Source organism: Saccopteryx leptura, chromosome 5 (assembly GCF_036850995.1).
Source record: "Saccopteryx leptura isolate mSacLep1 chromosome 5, mSacLep1_pri_phased_curated, whole genome shotgun sequence".
NCBI lineage: Eukaryota > Metazoa > Chordata > Mammalia > Chiroptera > Emballonuridae > Saccopteryx > Saccopteryx leptura.
Window position 1 is genome coordinate 29226100 of NC_089507.1, and position 19506 is coordinate 29245605.

General features: G+C 41.0%; 1 protein-coding gene and 1 pseudogene across 2 annotated transcripts in view; both read right to left on the reverse strand.

Annotated features, from left to right (window-relative positions):
• The window catches only part of RBM47 (RNA binding motif protein 47), a 174240-nt gene that overhangs the window by 46428 nt on the left and 108306 nt on the right, over nt 1-19506 (reverse strand). The gene's annotated exons all lie outside the window — the stretch shown is intronic.
• On the reverse strand, nt 7535-7604 carry LOC136407234 (small nucleolar RNA U3; annotated as a pseudogene).

The following is a 19506-nucleotide window of genomic DNA, read 5'->3' on the forward strand; positions in this document are numbered from 1 at the left end:
TCTTAAACCGGAACTTTTCTCAGAGGAAACGTCATTATTACTAACCTTTATGTAGTCATTATCCTAACATTAATTCCATTAACTTTTTTATTTGTCATCACCACATTTCTTAAAATAAAAAATTTCTTCTATAGAGACTGACTCTGAAATGACTGTGGAAAACAAATGAGGAACTAATTGATAAAATCCTGCTTTTTATTCCACTGTTTAAAAAGCAGCAACTTATAAAATGATGACTTTGTAAAGACCTAGCTTTTATAAGGGTACAGTGAAGAGCTGCTAGATGAACTGATTTTTTTTTAATGTTAATAACTTAAAAATTTTGGTTTTGCTGCTAGTAAGGTAAAGTGTACAATATTTGAAATTCTCACAGACTTCGCATTAGTTTTTGCCTTCAATTTAAAACAAACAAAACAGATTGTTGGTTTATTCGACCTGATCTAAATTACTTTAACCAAACACAACCATCTCTTTCTCTCATACAGTTAAAGCAAATAAGGTGTCCCCTACCTTTCCAGTCCTGAAATCTGGATACGACAGGCTAACAGTAACAAAAGCTTTGCTTAAGCAACCTTCGCTCCTGATCCCAGGAACTGCGTAACTCTGTTATACAGGGCACACGTATCCTCATTGGTCAGTGAGCTTGGGCCACTTAAATGCCTTGGGAGTCATTTGCTAAGGGCACCTGGAATGAGCTTTGAGTGGGTGGTACAGAAAGAAGGGAGGTGTTCAAATTGCCAGATACAAAATGCTCAACAGCAGCCTGAAAACTTCATGAAAAACCCACTGTAACAAAAGGCCCAAGGAGACAAACTCTGGCATGTCACAGAAAAGGAAATTGAACTTAAATATTTTACTCAAAAACCAACACCCGCTAAAAGAAAACAAGTGATTTTTTTAAAGCCACCTTCCCAGTATAAGATGGGTGCCCACTACCTGTACTGCTTGAGGCAGACAAGAAACACAATAATGCCTATTTCACCCAGGCTGTTGTGGGACTGAATGAATGAATGCATGTAAAATACTTACTAAATTTCTTGGCCTATAGAAAGTACTCAAAAAGTGTTAATATGGTTCCTTAGAAATGTTATAGTTTTAGTAAGTATTGCTTTTTCCCTTATTTCTGGGATGAGTGATCTAGATTGAGTACCCTTTATCTTTCCTCCTCATCAATACCAAGAATCATGTTTAGGATAAGCCTGGAAGAAAAAAAGATCCAGGCAAAAGTAATGCATGCGCTGAACTCTCATTTTGTTTTACTTCTATCAGTCTGGAGCTGGAAATGGATTTACCGGTAAGAAGCGGAGAAAAATAGAAGGGGCGAAGAAAGAAAACAAAGGGCGCGGTAAAACATGATTCATTGATAATAAAAGCAGTCTGTACATAACAACGGATCAGAAGGACCTGAAGCGCTTAAGCAGAGTAAATACGCCCCTTTCCAAGCCGCGAGGAGAGGAGACAGAACTTCATCTGGAGGCTGAGTTTGTCAGTCCAGGCAGCCGGGAGGTCAGGGGACAGGGGAGCAGAAGGAGGACCCGGGAGGCCCCTGGGGGCAATGGGACGTCCGAGATTAGAGACCCTCTGAACCAAGAATAAAAGGAGTTCCACAGCATAGAAAGAGAGAAACAAATCTGTAACTTCCTGAAACAAAAATTTCAAAGTGGTGGACTCCAGTTTTCCCTCAGTGGTTCTCCTGTAATTGTTCACCTTATTAAACCCTATAAACCACAGCGATTTGAAGTAGCCTCAATGGGAAGTAAAAAGGCCAGAGGGAACAAGTTTTAAATCTATTTATCTACCTATATTTTTAGAGATAGTTTTAATACCCACAAATAATACATTCTAAAGCTATCAACAGTGACTAGGAAATACCAGAAGGTTAGTACAGGGTCCAAATACAGACCAAGTCTAAGATTACAATCATGTTAAATATTATATAAAACTAAATTGCTAGGTTCTGATTGAAGATATGATCTTTGTAAAAATAATGCACACTAGTTATAACACTCAAACAATAGAGAAAAGTATGGATAAAAGGTAAAACTCACCCTTTCTCCAATGCCATTGACATTGACTGTTACTACATAGCCCTCGACCAAACTATACATCAGTGGCATCAGAGTAGACATGCCATGCAAATTTGGTCTCTTAACTTCTGATAGATCTGGCAGAGAGACAGACTACCACATGCGCCCTGACCAGATCCACCTGGCAAGCCCACTACTTAGTGATGCTCTGCCCATCTGGGACATTGCTCCATTGCTCAGCAATTGAGCTGTTTTAGCACCTGAGGTGAGGCCATGGAGTCATCCTCAACACCCAGGGCCAACTTGTTCCAATGGAGCCATGGCTGTGGGAGGAGAAGAGACAGAGAAAGAGACGGGAAAGCGGGAAGGGTGGAGAATCAGATGGTCACTTCTCCTGTGTGCCCTGAGTGGTAATTGAACCCAGGACATCCACACACCGAGGTGATGCTCTACCACTGAGCAACCAGCCAGGCCCGGCAATATTATAATAAGGACTTGGCTTCAGTGGTATGCATTGTTCTCTTATTTTTGGATTTGATCTCTTTTACTTCATTCAATATTCTAGGACATTTATTGAATTTCTACACTATGCTATTTCATTTTTTTTTTTTTTTTTTGTATTTCTCTGAAGCTGGAAACGGGGAGGCAGTCAGACAGACTTCCGCATGTGCCCAACCAGGATCCACCCGGCACGCCCACCAGGGGGCAATGCTCTGCCCATCTTGGGGCGTCGCTCTGCCATAATCAGAGCCATTCTAGCTTCTGAGGCAGAGACCAGAGGGCCATCCTCAGCGCCCGGGCAAACACTGTTCCAATGGAGCCTTGGCTGCGGGAGGGGAAGAGAAAGACATAGAGGAAGGAGAAGGGGAGGGGTGGAGAAGCAGATGGGCGCTTCTCCTGTGTGCCCTGGCTGGGAATCGAACCCGGGACTCCCGCACGCCAGGCTGATGCTCTACCACTGAGCCAACTGGCCAGGGCTATTTCCTATTTTAGGGACTCAGGATACCATACTTAATTTAAAAAAATCCCTGTCCTCTGGAGTTTTATTCTATTGTAGTTGGGAGACAGATAATAAACCATAAAAACAGAAATAACGCCACAGTAAATGCAGCTGCATACACTGGCCCCGTCCTTCACCTGCCCGCGTCCATCACTGCGTTACACCAAAAGTGTAGCTTTTATAAACCTGGGTAGTAGTTCATAAAGGTACGATTTAAACCACCATAACATTCTTTTTCAGTAAATTTGTTAAATATCCCATTAATGGTATCACAGGAAGAATTCAATAATGGGCACTGTCATATCTAGGATGGAGAGTTTATCTTATCTGGACATTAGGGAAGAATTTGAGAGCTTTCATTTTAAAATTTAAAAATTGTATCCTCTCAAATTGGCACAATTTTTTTTAGAGTAAAATTATAATAGTAACTAATTTGTGGGCATTTCATTCGCTCAGTCAGCGTTATCAAGGGCCTTTTCCAGGACTCTGGTTCATAGAGATCACATTTTACCACCTCCAGGTAAGTAGATGGTGTTTCTTCCTTCCTCCCTCTCTTCTTTCTTTCTTCCTAACGCCTGCCTCTTTATTTACCTACCCAACCTTCACCTTTCTTCTCTGACCCTGCTACTTAGTGACAGGCATTTCTGTACTTACAGGAATAGCTTGGGATTTCTGGAGATGGTATCTCTGGAGCCAGGTAGGGAAACCTTTAAAGGTTTGGTCAGTGAAACCATAACTTTAAAAAGCCACAAAATCCAATTTAAACCTAAAGACAATTCTCTTTGCACTTTCTCCCCGAACACTTCCTGTTCTAGGCAGCATTCCTCAATGATTCTTAGAAACTTATAAGCTTGTATAGCGATTTCTTTCTGCTCCTCTAGCAATTACCAGTCTTTATATATCCTGTGGTAGTTTAACAGGCTTTTTATTTTTTTATTTTTTTATTTTTTCTGAAGCTGGAAACGGGGAGGCAGTCAGACAGACTCCCGCATGCGCCCGACCGGGATCCACCCGGCATGCCCACCAGGGAGCGACGCTCCGCCCATCTGGGGCGTTGCTCTGCTGCAATCAGAGCCATTCTAGCTTCTGAGGCAGAGGCCACAGAGCCATCCTCAGCGCCCGGGCCAACTTTGCCACAATGGAGCCTCGGCTGTGGGAGGGAAAGAGAGAGACAGAGAGGAAGGAGAGGGGGAGGGGTAGAGAAGCAGATGGGCGCTTCTCCTGTGTACCCATGCTGGGAATCAAACCCGGGACTCCTGCACGCCAGGCAGACGCTCTACCACTGAGCCAACCAGCCAGGGCCTGGGCTTTTTATTTTTAAAAGAGGAAGTTCAGAATAAACATTGAATGTAGGTGGAGAGGAGATACCTATTACAGAATCATGAAGAATGTGTTCCACTTTGGCTAGAGAAAAGCCAGCTACATTCAGTCATAATATACAAACAGAATTCCCTCCTTAGAATTAACACTCCTGTCAACGAAAGCTGAGGAAGTGTATGTTTTTAGGCAAGCATTATGTGAGCTTTGCTCTTTAATGATTAAATGGTGTTTTACTAATTTTCTTAAAGTTGCCACAGATATCCCCTAGCATTCTAGATTTACCCAATATAGTGCTCTTCCATTCTAATAGGTGTTTACTGAGTATTTTCAATAACAGCTCCAAGGTATAGTCAAGAACTGGGTGTGGGTAGAGCAGGGGTGGGGATAAGAAATGCAGTCAAAGACCTGGACCCTGATACGGTCTATATTAACTAGGAGCTAGTCATCTTTTCGGAGAGACAATTAAATGTCAAACAATTGGAACACACAAAACACAAGGTAAAACAAAGCACCGTGTACTGTGTAGACAGGAAGCGCTTGTGGGGTTGGGTAGACAGCAATGTCAAGCTGACCAGAGCCCATGTGGAAAGCTTTCTGAAAAGAAATGTCAGTCACCTGCATTCTGATTCACAGCCCTATTAGGTTACAAACATGGGCAATCACAAACCCCACAACTTCAAAATATGCATTTTTCTGTTCTGTTCACTTTGTGATTAAAAAAAAAAAATCTTTTTCCTGAAAAATTTTTTATTTCAGGAATTAGGTATTATCAATGTTGGTATTAACCTTAACCATAAAATATTTTGTAAATGATAAGTATGATAGCTTAGTCAAGCAGAAAATTGAATCTTGTCAGAGGCTTGAATAGCTGGCAAGGTACTGAAGAAGTGAAGTTGACTTTAAAAGACTGTGAACACTTTTTCTTAAGATCTTTTGGGGTCAGTTCTTGTTTAAGCTTAATTTTCTGTTCAACATGTTCTTCTACTACTTTTCTAAAATTAGGGCTTTTACTTTTTGAGAACATAAAAGTAGATATTCTAAAGAAATTTAAAAGAAACATGGAAATAGTAGAAACCGTGCAAAAAAAAAATCTAACATTAAAACTTTGGCTACTGTGGATCAATAGCACAGACTAAGTCATTAATTAGACACATGTGAACATCTTTAGAGATCAGTTGCAAGGCTGATCAGTTTAAACAGGGTACTAAAATGAGCAAGCAGTGTGCGTTCAAGAAAAAGGACAACATAAAATAGTACCAGAACAAATAGTTTAGACATAAGGAACCTAATTTACTATGAGCAAATGGTAACTTTACAAGACACTAGATTTTGAATTGGTTATATGAGTTACTTAATCATTTAACAAATAGTTACTGATCATCCATGGTGTCTGGCTTTGTTCGAGACCCTGGAGAAAGAGTGATGACCAAGAAAGACAAGGCCCTTCCCATCACGTTGGGGAAACATAATAAACAAACAAAGATATCTGTTTTGGGGAAGCAGAGTGATAAATGCTATGAGGAACAATAAAGTGGGGTTAGGAGGGGAGAAGGGGGCTGCTTTGGTTAGGGTAGTCAGGGAAGTCCCTTCTCTCTCGAGCAGAGACCTGATGTTCGGACACCCAGAGAAAAAGTGCTCCAGAAGAAGAAAGGAGAGACCAGGGGTCCCCAAACTTTTTAAACAGGGGGCCAGTTCACTGTCCTTCAGATCGTTGGAGGGCCGGACTATAAAAAAAACTATGAACAAATCCCTATGCACACTGCACATATCTTATTTTAAAGTAAAAAAACAAAACGGGAACAAATACAATATTTAAAATAAAAAACAAGTAAATTTAAATCAAGAAACTGACCAGTATTTCAATGGGAACTATGGGCCTGCTTTTGGCTAATGAGATGGTCAATGTGCTCCTTTCATTGACCGCCAATGAAAGAGGTGCCCCTTCCAGAAGTGCAGCGGGGGCCGGATAAATGGCCTCAGGGGGCTGCATGTGGCCCGCGGGCCATAGTTTGGGGACCCCCGGGAGAGACTGTGGCTGGGGGTGGAGGTTTTGGGGTGTCTGAAGAACAGCAGGAAAGGGGCAGGGCAGCGGTAGAGCAAGCAAAGCAGGCAGCAGGCAGGTGAAGGCCCATACATAATGGACCCTGGGTTCTACTCAGCTTATTGGAGGACTCTGAGCAGAGAAGTGATGTGATCTGATTTTTCTTCTGATCACTCTGGTCTGAAGAAGAGATCAGAGGCATGCAGAAGAGGAAGCAGAGGGTAGTCTGGGAGGCTGCTGCAGTCATCCGGAGGGCGGGATGACGGTGGCTTACACAAGAAGAGAGGCTGACTTTGAGTTGTCTTTTAAAGGCAGTGCTGAAAGAGCTGGTTAATGGATGGCAGGTAGGGTGGCAGTGTCCAGGGTGACTAACATTTTCAGCCCAAGCATTGAGAGGAGTGGGGTGCCATAAAACCACATCGATAATATGGGCGAGACACTTAGAGCACTGCATTCAGTCATAAGCAGTAAAAGCACAAACAGGTATACAGAGCGGTCACTGCCAATCATCAGGCCGCATATTAGAAGGTTATTTTATAAAGTCTAGGTTTTTGGCAACCAATGCCCTTGCTCCTTGACTTCATTGCTAAATACCTTGTGCATGAATCCTGCCATCCTCTCCATTTCCAGAGTTCTCTGGTACTTTTTGTTTATTTATTTTTTTAACTCAAAAGAATGTATACACTATGGACAACTGATTTCAGGGCCAAAAAACAAAAAAAAAAATACCAAAATATAGTCACAGTGACTTGCTAATTAAAAGGGGTAATGCACAAATTTAAGAGACACACTGGGTATGGGGGGAACATTATACAATAGATTCATGCTCGGGACACTCGGCCAAATTTGAGGGAAACAAAGACTTGCATAAGTAAGAGCCCACCTGGAAAACTCTCGGGAAGCCCGTGGAAAGCAAAGCTGGAGGATGTACGGGGTGGGACCCTCATTCTCTACTCTGCAGGCCTCTTTCCCCTCTGCCCACTGTCTGGCCGTTAATTCCGCCCGCCGACCCCTTGGTTTTCTGCTTTGTGCAGTTCATTCTCTTTTCATCAGGGGCTTCATGACCCTGTTCTTACAGCTGCATTACTTGGCCCTTGCTTTCCATTCTTCCATTAAAAAGATATCTGTTATCTAATCAACTAATAACATGAAGTTTGCAAATTAATTTACACATCATATAACAAACTATAGAAATGATCCCTGAAAGTATAGTCTTTACACATCATATAAATATATATGGTATTTATAGTTTAAGGTCTCTCTTCTAGGAATTACAAATGACACTCAAACACAACAACATGTTCAACTCACATTAGTAAGTAAATAATGTATATTAAAGCAAAATATTATTAACATTATCACTTTTAACCATTAAAATTAGAAAATATTTCAATGAATAATGTTAAAATGTGACTCTTTAATAAGACAGGTATAAATTGATCAAAAAATTCTTTAAAAAAGAAACTATGGCCCTGGCCAGTTGGTTCAGCAGTAGAGCGTTGGCCCTGCGTGTGAAAGTCCCAGGTTTGATTCCCGGCCAGGGAACACAGGAGAAGCGCCCATCTGCTTTTCCACCCTTCCCCCTCTCCTTCCTCTCTCTCTCTTCCCCTCCTGCAACCAAGGCTCCATTCGAGCAAAGTTGGCCCAGGCACTGAAGATGGCTCCATGGCCTCTGCCTCAGGCGCTAGAATAGCTCTGATTGCAGCAGAGCAACGCCCCAGAGGGGCCAAGCATCGCCCCCTGGTGGGCATGCCGGGTGAATTCTGGTCGGGCACATGCAGGAGTCTGTCAGCCTCCTTGCTTCTAACTTCGAAAAAATACAAAAAAAAGAAAGAAAGAAAGAAAGAAACTATATATGAAGAGTCATGGGAAAATGTTCACTGTCTTCACTTCATGAAGATGTTTACCTTAGAAATTTTTATAAAAAAATTGAAACTACCCAAATGCTTGACCTTAAACAAATAAACAAATGGTGGTACATAAGCCACTAAAAATTATATTTATGAAGAATTTTAATGTCATGAGTAAAGGTTTTATGTACGATTAAGAAAACAGTCCATAAAACTACATGTATCATGCATGTGATCTCAACTGATACTATGAAAATAAAAACTAGAAAACTATAACCAAGTAGTGACAGTGGTTGTCTCTGGGTAGTAAGAATACCGAAGATAGATGATTAAAATTTTCATCTTGCCCTGGCTGGTTGGCTCAGCAGTAGAGCGTCGGCCTAGCGTGCGGGGGACCCGGGTTCGATTCCCGGCCAGGGCACATAGGAGAAGCGCCCATTTGCTTCTCCACCCCTCCGCCGTGCCTTCCTCTCTGTCTCTCTCTTCCCCTCCCGCAGCCAAGGCTCCATTGGAGCAAAGATGGCCCGGGCGCTGGGGATGGCTCTGTGGCCTCTGCCTCAGGCGCTAGAGTGGCTCTGGTCGCAACATGGTGACGCCCAGGATGGGCAGAGCATCGCCCCCTGGTGGGCAGAGCGTCGCCCCATGGTGGGTTTGCCGGTGGATCCCGGTCGGGCACATGCGGGAGTCTGTCTGACTGTCTTTCCCTGTTTCCAGCTTCAGAAAAGTGCAAAAAAAAAAAAAAAATTTTTTTTCATTTTAAAGTGCTTCTGTATTTTAACATTTTACACACATATATTTATGTTATATATCTTTATATATATAACTTTGATCATCAGAAAATTAAAATGATTTGAAAAAATAAATCTCTCTTTCTTCCAGCCCCATTCCCTCCTTTCAGCCCATCTTTACATTCTGCCAGTTCCTTTCCTTTCTCACTGACCGGGCTCAGCACCAGCCATGCACAACCTCCCACCTCCACCCTCTGCTTTCCTCCCTGGTAACCACTTTTCCTGTAACCATCCTGAGAGCAGTAGGAAGAACTGTCTACCTCAGATACGGCTGGGATCATGTTACCCTCATGAAGGAAATTTGATGTGAGCCTTGGTCATCCATAACTCTACAAGCTTTTGATCATGCACTGCAAATCTTCAGTTATCTTTGACTACAAACCACTGCATAATTTCCCTTTGCTCCTTTCAACCTCAACCTACGCACACCCACAAGCAAAATCCCCAGACAGCCTTTCTGTTTTCTCCAAACTAACTGTTTTTTTCCTTCCTCACTCTTCCCTAAAATCATTTCCTTCCGAAAGGCTGCCTACCCAGGCATCGACTTCTCTGCAAACAATGTTAGTGCCACCTTGCTTAGAGCATTCCTTCCTTTTTTATACACTTGGCATGAGTGCATTTGTCATTTGCAAAATGGAAGGAAATTCCTGTTTCATCACATAGCCTAAACAGCAAATACTTCTAGTGTACATTCGAAAATTACACCTTATCCAAAAAATTCTAGACCGTCTTGTAATAAATGAGATATCTCAGGAGTCAGGTTTTTTTGTTTGCTCACATAGGTACTTACCATTTGCTTGCATGACAAGGGGATAGCTACTTCAGAATTCTTTATATCCAAGGCATCTGCTTTCAACTCTCTCCCCTGCCCAGTGAAATACGCACAGAAACTCACTAAGTTGGGTGCTCAGTAATTGCTCTTGACAAGACTTTTAAAGTATTGGTAAAATAGTTTTGATTTACAACACGGAACCAGGAGCCATAAAGCATAATAAAAGTCATAATAAGAAAGTTTCGCTTATTAAGAATCATTATGAAACAAAGACCTCAAAGTCCAATCTCTTCAGCTGTTTGGTGAACAACTATGGAAATCGTTAGGAAGAAGGAAAGTCACATTAACAGTTGCAATCTCTGACTGGCAGGAACACGCAAGTGTGTGCCTCTTCAGTTCTACCATATTTATTTCAGGCTTCTGATCTGAAATCTCTAAGAGCCTCTAACACGTCAGTGCTTGGACAAGCACCTCCTTTCTCCAGCTTTGTTTTACAGACAGGGAAACCAAGAAACAGCAACAGAGCAGCTTATTAACAGTATGTTTAAAAAATACACACAGTATGTTTTTAGAAATGCCATCACTGAAATCATCAATACCTGAGATCCAACTGAAACTATGAACAGATTTGTATAAAAATCACTTGTGGGTCTGATCCCCGGTCAAGGCACATAACAAGAATCAACCAATGATTCCTCTCTAAAAAGGAATGAACAAATAAATAAATAATTTTAAAAAATGTGCATGAAAATATTTTGCATCTTCAGGAAGAAAAGCAACATATTTGCCTACTATTTTACTATTAAATATTAATATTTATAATCAATATTATATTACATCCAAATGGCAATAACATAAAAATATTATCTAGCTATAGTTAATAAAATATTGCTTTGCTTGAAGGGTTGAATATTATTTTAGCTAATCCCATTCATAAATAACTTGAGGTGGCTATATATACATTTCAGAGGTTAAATGTATATTAAAGGTTCATTAAAGGTTCCAGAATAGGATTGATCCATATCCTTTTTCTTCTTGTACAAGTAATGGCCGCTCTTTGGTTGAAGGACAGGAGTAACGGCAGCCGTGTGCCTTGAAGCTGCAAAGGGAGGACACGCTACCCCCATGAAGCCTCAGGTGACAGACTTTCATGTTCGCTCCTCTGGCGAGTTCAGAGAAGGGCATTTTTACCCCCACCCCAAGAGGAGAATTTGAGGTACTATAAAACTGAAATTAGAATTTTTTAGTGATACCATTTTCATAATTTATGGTACTCCCATCCTGAGTCTGTTCCAAATTTGTTTAGGAAAATATATATATTTCCTGCCGTTGTTCTCATATCATCATTATAATCTGGGTGGATGATCAAATAAGTAAAGTCTGTGATCTTTCTGAGCAAAGATCTCTGGTTTGAAAGTAACATCCAGGGCTGCCACACCCGGGTAGGAAATATGTCTCAGCACCTGGTAGCAAAGGCAAGTGAGGGTCATCCTGGCAGAATATGCAGGTGAGGTCATGGATGGTCATCAAAGAGCTACGAATAAATGGAAACACAAGTCAGGGCTCTGTAGCTACCTTACATAGAGTTGGCTCAGCACAGATCCATCTGACCCAAGAGCAACCACAACAGAAACATAAGAATAGTCCTTACGGAGCATTTACTATGGACAAATTCAGGACTAAGTCACATGCTAGCTCATTTATTCATTACAAAAACACTATGAGATAGTACTATCTTTTTGCTTATTTTACAAATGTGTGAATTGAGACTTTAAGAACTTAAATAAGTTGCCCAAAGTCTTAGAGCTATTAAGTGGAAGAGACAGAATTCACACCCAGGCAGCAGACTCCAGAGCCCAGGTTTTGATCTAGCACCACTGTACTACAGGGACTCCATCACAGTGAACGGCTGGTGCTTCCTCAAGTATTCAGTGTACCTGCTTCCTGTATTCAGTTGCTTTGTCACTCTGTCTGTTCCCAAAGCAGAAGGTCAGATTCAGCAACTGGTCATTCATACTCACAAAGTGTCTTGTGAGACAGAGAAAGAAGACAACAATTAAAATGCAGTCAACTCCCTAAAGTTCCACTTTAGGAAACTAGAAAACAAGAGCAAACTAAACTTGAAACAGCAGAAGGAAGAAATGGAAATGAGTAAGAATAAGGATTTGAATAGAAATAAAGGAAATGGAGAGTAGAAAAATAAAGAAAATTAACAAAACTGAAAGTTAATTCTTTGAAAAGATCAACACTGTTGCCAAACCTTTATTAGAATGATAAAGAATATAAGAGAGAAAAGATTCAATTTACAACACTCAGGAATGAAAGAGGGAACATCGCTACTGACCACACAGAAATTGAAAAGATTATGAGAGAATATTATAGATAATTGTATGCCAGCAAATTAGATATCCTAGATGTAATGGACAAATTCCTAGAAAGACACAACTATCAAAACAGACTCAAGCCTGACCAGGTGGCACAGTGGATAGAGCATCGGACTGGGATGCAGAGGACCCGAGTTTAAGACCCCGAGGTCACCAGCTTGAGCACGGGTTCATCCGGTTTGAGCAAAAAGCTCACCAGCTTGGACCCAAGGTCGCTGGCTCGAGCAAGGGGTTACTTGGTCTGCTGTAGCCCCATGGTCAAGGCACATATGAGAAAGCAATCAATGAACAACTAAGGTGTCGCAACAAAAGTGATGATTGAGGCTTCTCATTTCTCTTCGTTCCTGTCTGTCTGTACCTACCTATCCCTCTCTCTGACTTTCTCTGTCTCTGTAAAAACAAAACAAAAAAACCAAAAAAAAAACAGACTCAAGAAGAAATAGAAACTCTGAATAGATGTATAATGAGTAAAGGGACTAAATTAATAATGTTTTTCCCCACTAAGAAGAGCCAAGGAACTAGCTTAACTAGTGAATTCTACCTAACATTTAAAAAGTATGATTATCACCAATCCTTTATAAACTCTTCCAAAAAATAGAAGAGGATGGAACACTTCTCAATTTAAGGAGGCCAGTAGTACCATACCACAAAATCCTGACAAAGACATCACAAGAAGACTACATCAATATCTCTTATGAATACATTGGCAGAAGTCCTCAACAAAATACTAGCAAATTGATTCTTACCACCAACCCAACCCACAATGTGAATTTGCAGCAGAGGCAGAAATATGAACCAAAACTTCCACAGCCCTGCTTTTTTTTCTTAAAAGTATTTTTTGAAAGACTCTAATATTTCTCTTTTTTTTTTAGAGACAGAATTTGAGAGAGAGGAGAGAAAGGGAGGAGAAACAGGAAGCATCAGCTTGTAGTTGCTTGTGCCTTGACCAGGCAAGCCCAAGGTTTTGAACCTGAGACCTCAGCATTCCAGGTCAACACTTTATCCACTGAGTCACCACAGGTCAGGCATAAAAGTATTTTAAAAAGGAAAATTTGTTTGTATTTGTATTTACATTTTATATTTTTGTATCTATATGTCACTAGGGGTCAGCCATTTTTAATGGTCTTGGGATGACCAAACCAGCTTTTGGTGCATTCTCCATCTCACTTACTTTACTTGTGGTGTGACTATGTTGATTATAATCTCAAAGGAGAGAAAAAAAAACCTTGTTAAAAAAAAAAGCAAAAACAGTAACAGCAACAAAAATCTTATTCTAAGCATTCCAGTAACGTTCTGTGTATGTACATACTTAGCTGTACTATAAGTAGTTAGTTTGCTTGAGATGATTAAGAAGGCCAAAGATAAAAGGTTTCTTTTTCTTCCTTTTTTTGGTCTATGAAGTTGCTGTTTATTTATTTATTTTTTGGTCTCTTTGATGTATGTGTGAAATAATGTTGTCCAACAATAAACCGGAATCTTATTTGTGCTGAGTTGTTTTAACAACAACAAAAAATACTAGCAAATCGAATTCAGCAACATATAAAGGATTATACACTGTGGCCAAGTGTGATTTATCACCGAATGCAAAGTTTTAATATAGGAAAATCAATCAACACAAGACACCATATTAATAAAGGAAAAAACTATACAATCATTTAAATAGACATAAAAATTTTTGACAAAATGCAACAACCTTTCGTGATTAAAACACTCAACATACTAAACACCAAGGGAACTTCTTCAACCTGATCAAGACCATCTACAAAAAACCCACAGCTAACATCGTACTGCACAGAGAAAGGCTGAATGTTTTCCCCTTTAGAATAGGAGTAGCCCTGGCCGGTTGGCTCAGCGGTAGAGCGTTGGCCTGGCGTGCAGGAGTCCCGGGTTCGATTCCCGACCAGGACACACAAGAGAAGCACCCATCTGCTTCTCCACCCTTCCCCCTCTCCTTCCTCTCTGTCTCTCTCTCCCCCTCCCGCAGCCGAGGCTCCATTGGAGCAAAGATGGCCCGGGCACTGGGGATGGCTCTGTGGCCTCTGCCTCAGGCGCTAGAATGGCTCTGGATGCAACAGAGCGATGCCCCAGAGGGGCAGAACATCGCCCCCTAGTAGGCATGCCGGGTGGATCCCAGTCGGGCGCATGCAGGAGTCTGTCTGACTGCCTCCCCAGCTTTGGAAAAATGAAAAAAGAAAAAAAAGAATAGGAGCAAACAATACTGCCTCTCTTTGTCATATTTTTCAATACTGTACTAGAGATTCTAGCCAGGGGAATTAGGCAAGAAAAAGACATAAAGGGCATCCCTATTGGGAAAGATGAAGTGGAACTTCATATATTCACAGAGGACATGATCTTTTATGTACAAAGTCCTAAGGAATCCATTAAGATACTATTAAAATAAATAAACAAGTTCAATAAGGTTGCAGGATATGAGACCAATATATAAAAAAATCAACTGTATTTCTATACACTATCAATGAACGAGCCATAAATGAAATTAACAAAACAGTTCAAAAATAAAAAACAGCATCAAAAAGAATAAAATAACTAAAAACTACAAAACAGTTGTTAAAAGAAATGAAAGATCTAGCCTCATCTGTGGTAGTGCAGTGGATAGATCACTGACCTGGAATGCTGAGGTCGCCAGTACGAAACCCTGGGCTTGCCTGGTCAAGGCACATATGAGAAACAACCAATGAACAACTAAAGTGAACCAACTCTGAGTTGATACTTCTCATTCCCCCCGCCTTCTCTCTATAAAATCAATAAAGCTTAATTTAAAAAAATTAAAGATCTAAATAAATGGAAACACACCTGCTGCTCATGGATAAAAGATGTAATATTTTAAAAATGGCAGCACTCCTCAAACTGATCTAAGGATTTGACACAATCCCCTCAATATTTCAGCTAGCTTCTTTAAAAAAGTTGGTAAGCTGATCCTAAAATTTGTTTGAAAAGTAAAGGGGCCCAAAATAGCCAAAACAATTTTGCAAAAGAACAAAGTTGGAGGACTCGCATTTCCCAATTGCAAAACTTACTACAAAGATTAGTAATTAAGACAATATTGCCCTGGCGGGGTAATATCCCTGGCGGGATAACTCGGTCGGTTAGAGTGTTGTCCTAGTATGTAGAGGATGCAGGTTTGATCTCCAGTCAGAGCACATACAGGAACAGATTGATGGTTCTGTCGCTCTCTCTCCCTTCCTGTTTCTCTAAAATCAACAACAATAATAAAAAAGACAGTATTGTACTGGCATAAGGATAAACATAAAGATCAATGGACTATAATTGAGAGTAAGGAAAGAAAACATATTATCTATGGTCAATTGATTTTTGACAAGGGTATTAAGTCCATTAAGTGGAAAAAGAATAGTCTTTTAAAGAAATGATGCTTGAACAATGGAATATCCACATGCAAGAGAATGAAGCTGGACCCCTAGCTCATACCATATACAAAAATGAAATTATTATAAATCAATCCCCAAATCTAAGAGTTTAAACTATAAAACTCTCAGAAGAAAAACATAGGTTTAAATCTTCATGACCTTAGATCAGAAAATAGCCTTTTAGATATGATGCCAACACACAAGCAACAAGAGAAAAAAAAAATTAAATTGGATTTCACAAAATTGAAAGCTGCTGTGCCTCAAAGGATGTGACTGAGAAAGTAAAAGAATAACTGACACAAATGGGAGAAAATATCTACAGATTACATGTCCAATGAGGGACTTGTAGTTAAAAGTATTCCTAAAACTCAGTAATAAAAAAATCATTTAAACAAATAATTTAAAAATGGGCAAAGGCCTGACCAGGAGGTGGCACAGTGGATGGAGTGTTGGGCTGGGATGTGGAGGACCCAGGTTCGAGACCCCGAGGTCGCCAGCTTGAGCACGGGCTCATCTGGTTTGAGCAAAAGCTCATCAGCTTGGACCCAAAGTCGCTGGCTCAAGCAAGAGATTACTTGGTCTGCGAAGGCCATGGTCGAGGCACATATAAGAAAGCAATCAATGAACAACTAAGGTGTCGCAACGAAAAACTAATGATTGATGCTTCTCATCTCTCTCCATTCCTGTCTGTCTGTCCCTATCTATCCCTCTGACTCTCTCTCTCTCTCTGAAAAAAAAAAAATGGGGGGGGGGGGTTTGAATAGGCATTTCTTCAAAGAAGATAAACAAATGACCAAAAAGCACATGAAAAATGTTCAACATAATTAGCCATCAGGGAAATGAAAATTTTAACCACAGAAGAGATACCACTTCCCAACCAATAGGACAGCTATAATTAAAAAGACTGATAACAGCAAGTGTTGGCAAAGATGTGAAGAAATTGGGACTTTCATACACTGCTAGTGGGAATGTAAAATGGTGCTGCCACTTTGGAAAACTGTCTGACAGTTACTCAAAAGGTGGAACAGAGTTACCGCATGATCCAGCAATTCTATATACCCAAGAGAAATGGATACTTATGACCACACAAAAATTTGTACATGAATCATCATAGCAGCATTATAATAGCCCCAAAGTAGAAACAACCCAAATGTCCATCAACTAATGAATAAATACATAGATAAATAAAATGTGATATATTTATACAATAGAATACTACTCAGTACTAAATGGAGCTAAGTACTGATGCATGCTACAGCATGAAAGAACTTTGAAAACATGAAGCTAAGTAAAAGCCAGCCACAAAAGACCACACACTGTATTGATTCTGGTTATTTGAAGTGTTCGGCATCGGCCAATCTACAAAGACAGAAACTGGATTAGTGGTCGTATAGGGCTGGAGCAGGGGGTGGGAGGTAGAGGGGCAGGGAGATGATGAAAATGTTCTAATATTATTTGTAGTAATGGCTGCACAATTCTGTGACTGTAATAAAACCCACTGAATTGTAAATTTGAAATAGAAAAAGGGGCTTGACCAGTGGCAGTGCAGTGGATAAAGCATCGACTTGGAGTGCCTAGGCTGCTGGTTGGAAACCCCAGGCTTGCCTGGTGGAGGCACATAAGAGAAGCAACAGCTATGAGTTGATGCTTCCCGCTCCTCCTCCACTGTGTTTCTTTCTTTCTCTCTCTATAAAATCAATAAATAAATTCTTTAAAAACATAGGTGAAGGGTATGGCATGTAAATTATATTCCAATAAAGCTGATATTTAAAAAGCCAGCGTGTGAGAGTAGACGTATGACGGACGCTGCCACCCACCACCCCTACTACAGTAGGCTGTATTATTTCAAAGGCTTCCCCTAAATCTCTCCCACTCCAACCCTCATGTCGGAGAAATAAGAGCCAGGCATGCAGCAGTGGGAACTGTGATGTTACATGTTATTCCCTAATTTCATTTCTGACTAGAACCTAGTAGGTAGAAAATCTCACCACACAAAATAGGACTACAGAGAATGTTCCGTTATGACAACGAGAGTTTTATGTCCTGGTGGACAACTTAGTGCTCCAGCTCTTTGTTACAGCTTTCCAAGGAAAGGCTTTCTCTGGCCTCTGCTCACTCAGCACTCCTTCTGTGATGAGAATTGCCCCGTGGTTATCGGCGTGCACGCATGCGTGTGCGTTTGCTGGGGAAGGGAGTCTGGGGCCAGAAAAGTGCCAAACTGAGCAATGTATAGTATAATACAGCTCCCTTCCCGGCCCCAACAAGCAACAACTCTCCTCCACGTCCCCTTACGCCTCTCCCATCAGTCACCCTCATCACCCCAGCCAATCTTGCTTTCCCACAGTGGATTCGCAAAAAGCAAACAAGTTTTAGAGTCTGGTGGACACGAGCTCGAGAACAAACCTTATAACTTTCTATTTAGTCACCTTGGGCAAGACTCAAATGCAAAATTTGTAACATGAAGATCACATTTAAAAAAAAAAAAAAGATTGCACATTTCTAGAGTTCTCACCATGAGCTGGGTACTGAGACTACACACCTGAATAAGACACAGCTCTGCAGTCTAGGAGCAGACAGAGAAATACAGACAAGTAATTACAGCGCAGTGTGATGAATGCCATGATAGATGGTACCGTGAAGGAGAGAAGGGTTAAGGCTGTGGCTGTGACACTTCAGTATGACAATGTGTCCACAGAACACTTGGCACATGGCAAGCACTCAGAGAGTATAGTGTTTTTCCCCCACAAAAGGCGCCAGAAATTTAGAAGAAAAAGAATTGTGAGTTTGGGTGAGAGGTAAGAAGCTGAAAGGGGTTCTTCACTGCACCAGCCAGAGTATTATCAAGGCCTAATTCAACTAAAGAAGGCAAGACATCCGTTTTGTTTTTGAAGATATTAATTCTAATATATCTATATATTTTAATACACAGATAGGAAGATAAAACAAACCCTTAATAACTGTAATACGTAGCAGAATACCAAGTGGCGTTTATTTTCCCCTCAGGAGGTTTTCTTGCTCTTCAAACAAAACAGGGAGACAATGTTGACAACTTTGGTTCCTTCCTGATCAGACCTGTACTCTGCCATTAATTTGTAGAACTAGATATTTGCAAATAAGCATTCCTTTAGTTTAAAAAAAAGGGGGAGGGAGGGAGGGAGGGAGGGAAGGAGGGAGGAAGGAAATGATCAAGTGTCTCAATAGAGGCCAGTCAAGTACTTGGTGTTCTCAGAGCAGAATCTTGCTGAAATGGTAAAACCTCCATCAGTTATCAAGAGACTTTGTTGCATAGATAAACAACCCTAAGAGTCAGTAAAAGGAACATGGGTAATCCAGCTTTGGAGTCTGTGGCATCAGATGTGGGGATTGCTAACCCGAGACCAGTGAAGCGCCTGCACTAAGGAAAGGCAGCCCAGGAGCACAGCAGATGCCTACCTGTCCTGCCCATCCATCCTCCCATGTAACAGAAGGCCCCTTTATGTCCCAGAACTCAGGTGTAGTACCATTCGGGTGAATCAGAGTCCCTCTGGGGATGAGAAAACTGAAGGGTTTTCCTTAGGAATGAGAGTTATATGAACAATAGAAGCCTGAAGTTTCCAAAAATACAACCAACAGAGAGGACAACAGACTGAGAGATATATGTAGAAAAAAAATTCCAGTGACTTCTTTTGAATCCTTTGATCCAGCCATGGTTCACCCATTGGAATTTTTAGTTAAGAAAAAATATACAGCCTGACCAGGCGGTGGCGCAGTGGATAGAGCATCGGACTGGGATGCGGAAGACCCAGGTTCGAGACCCCGAGCTTGCCAGCTTGAGCGCGGGCTCATCTGGTTTGAGCAAAAAGCTCACCAGCTTGGACCCAAGGTCGCTGGCTCCAGCAAGGGGTTACTCAGTCTGCTGAAGGCCCACGGTCAAGGCACATATGAGAAAACAATCAATG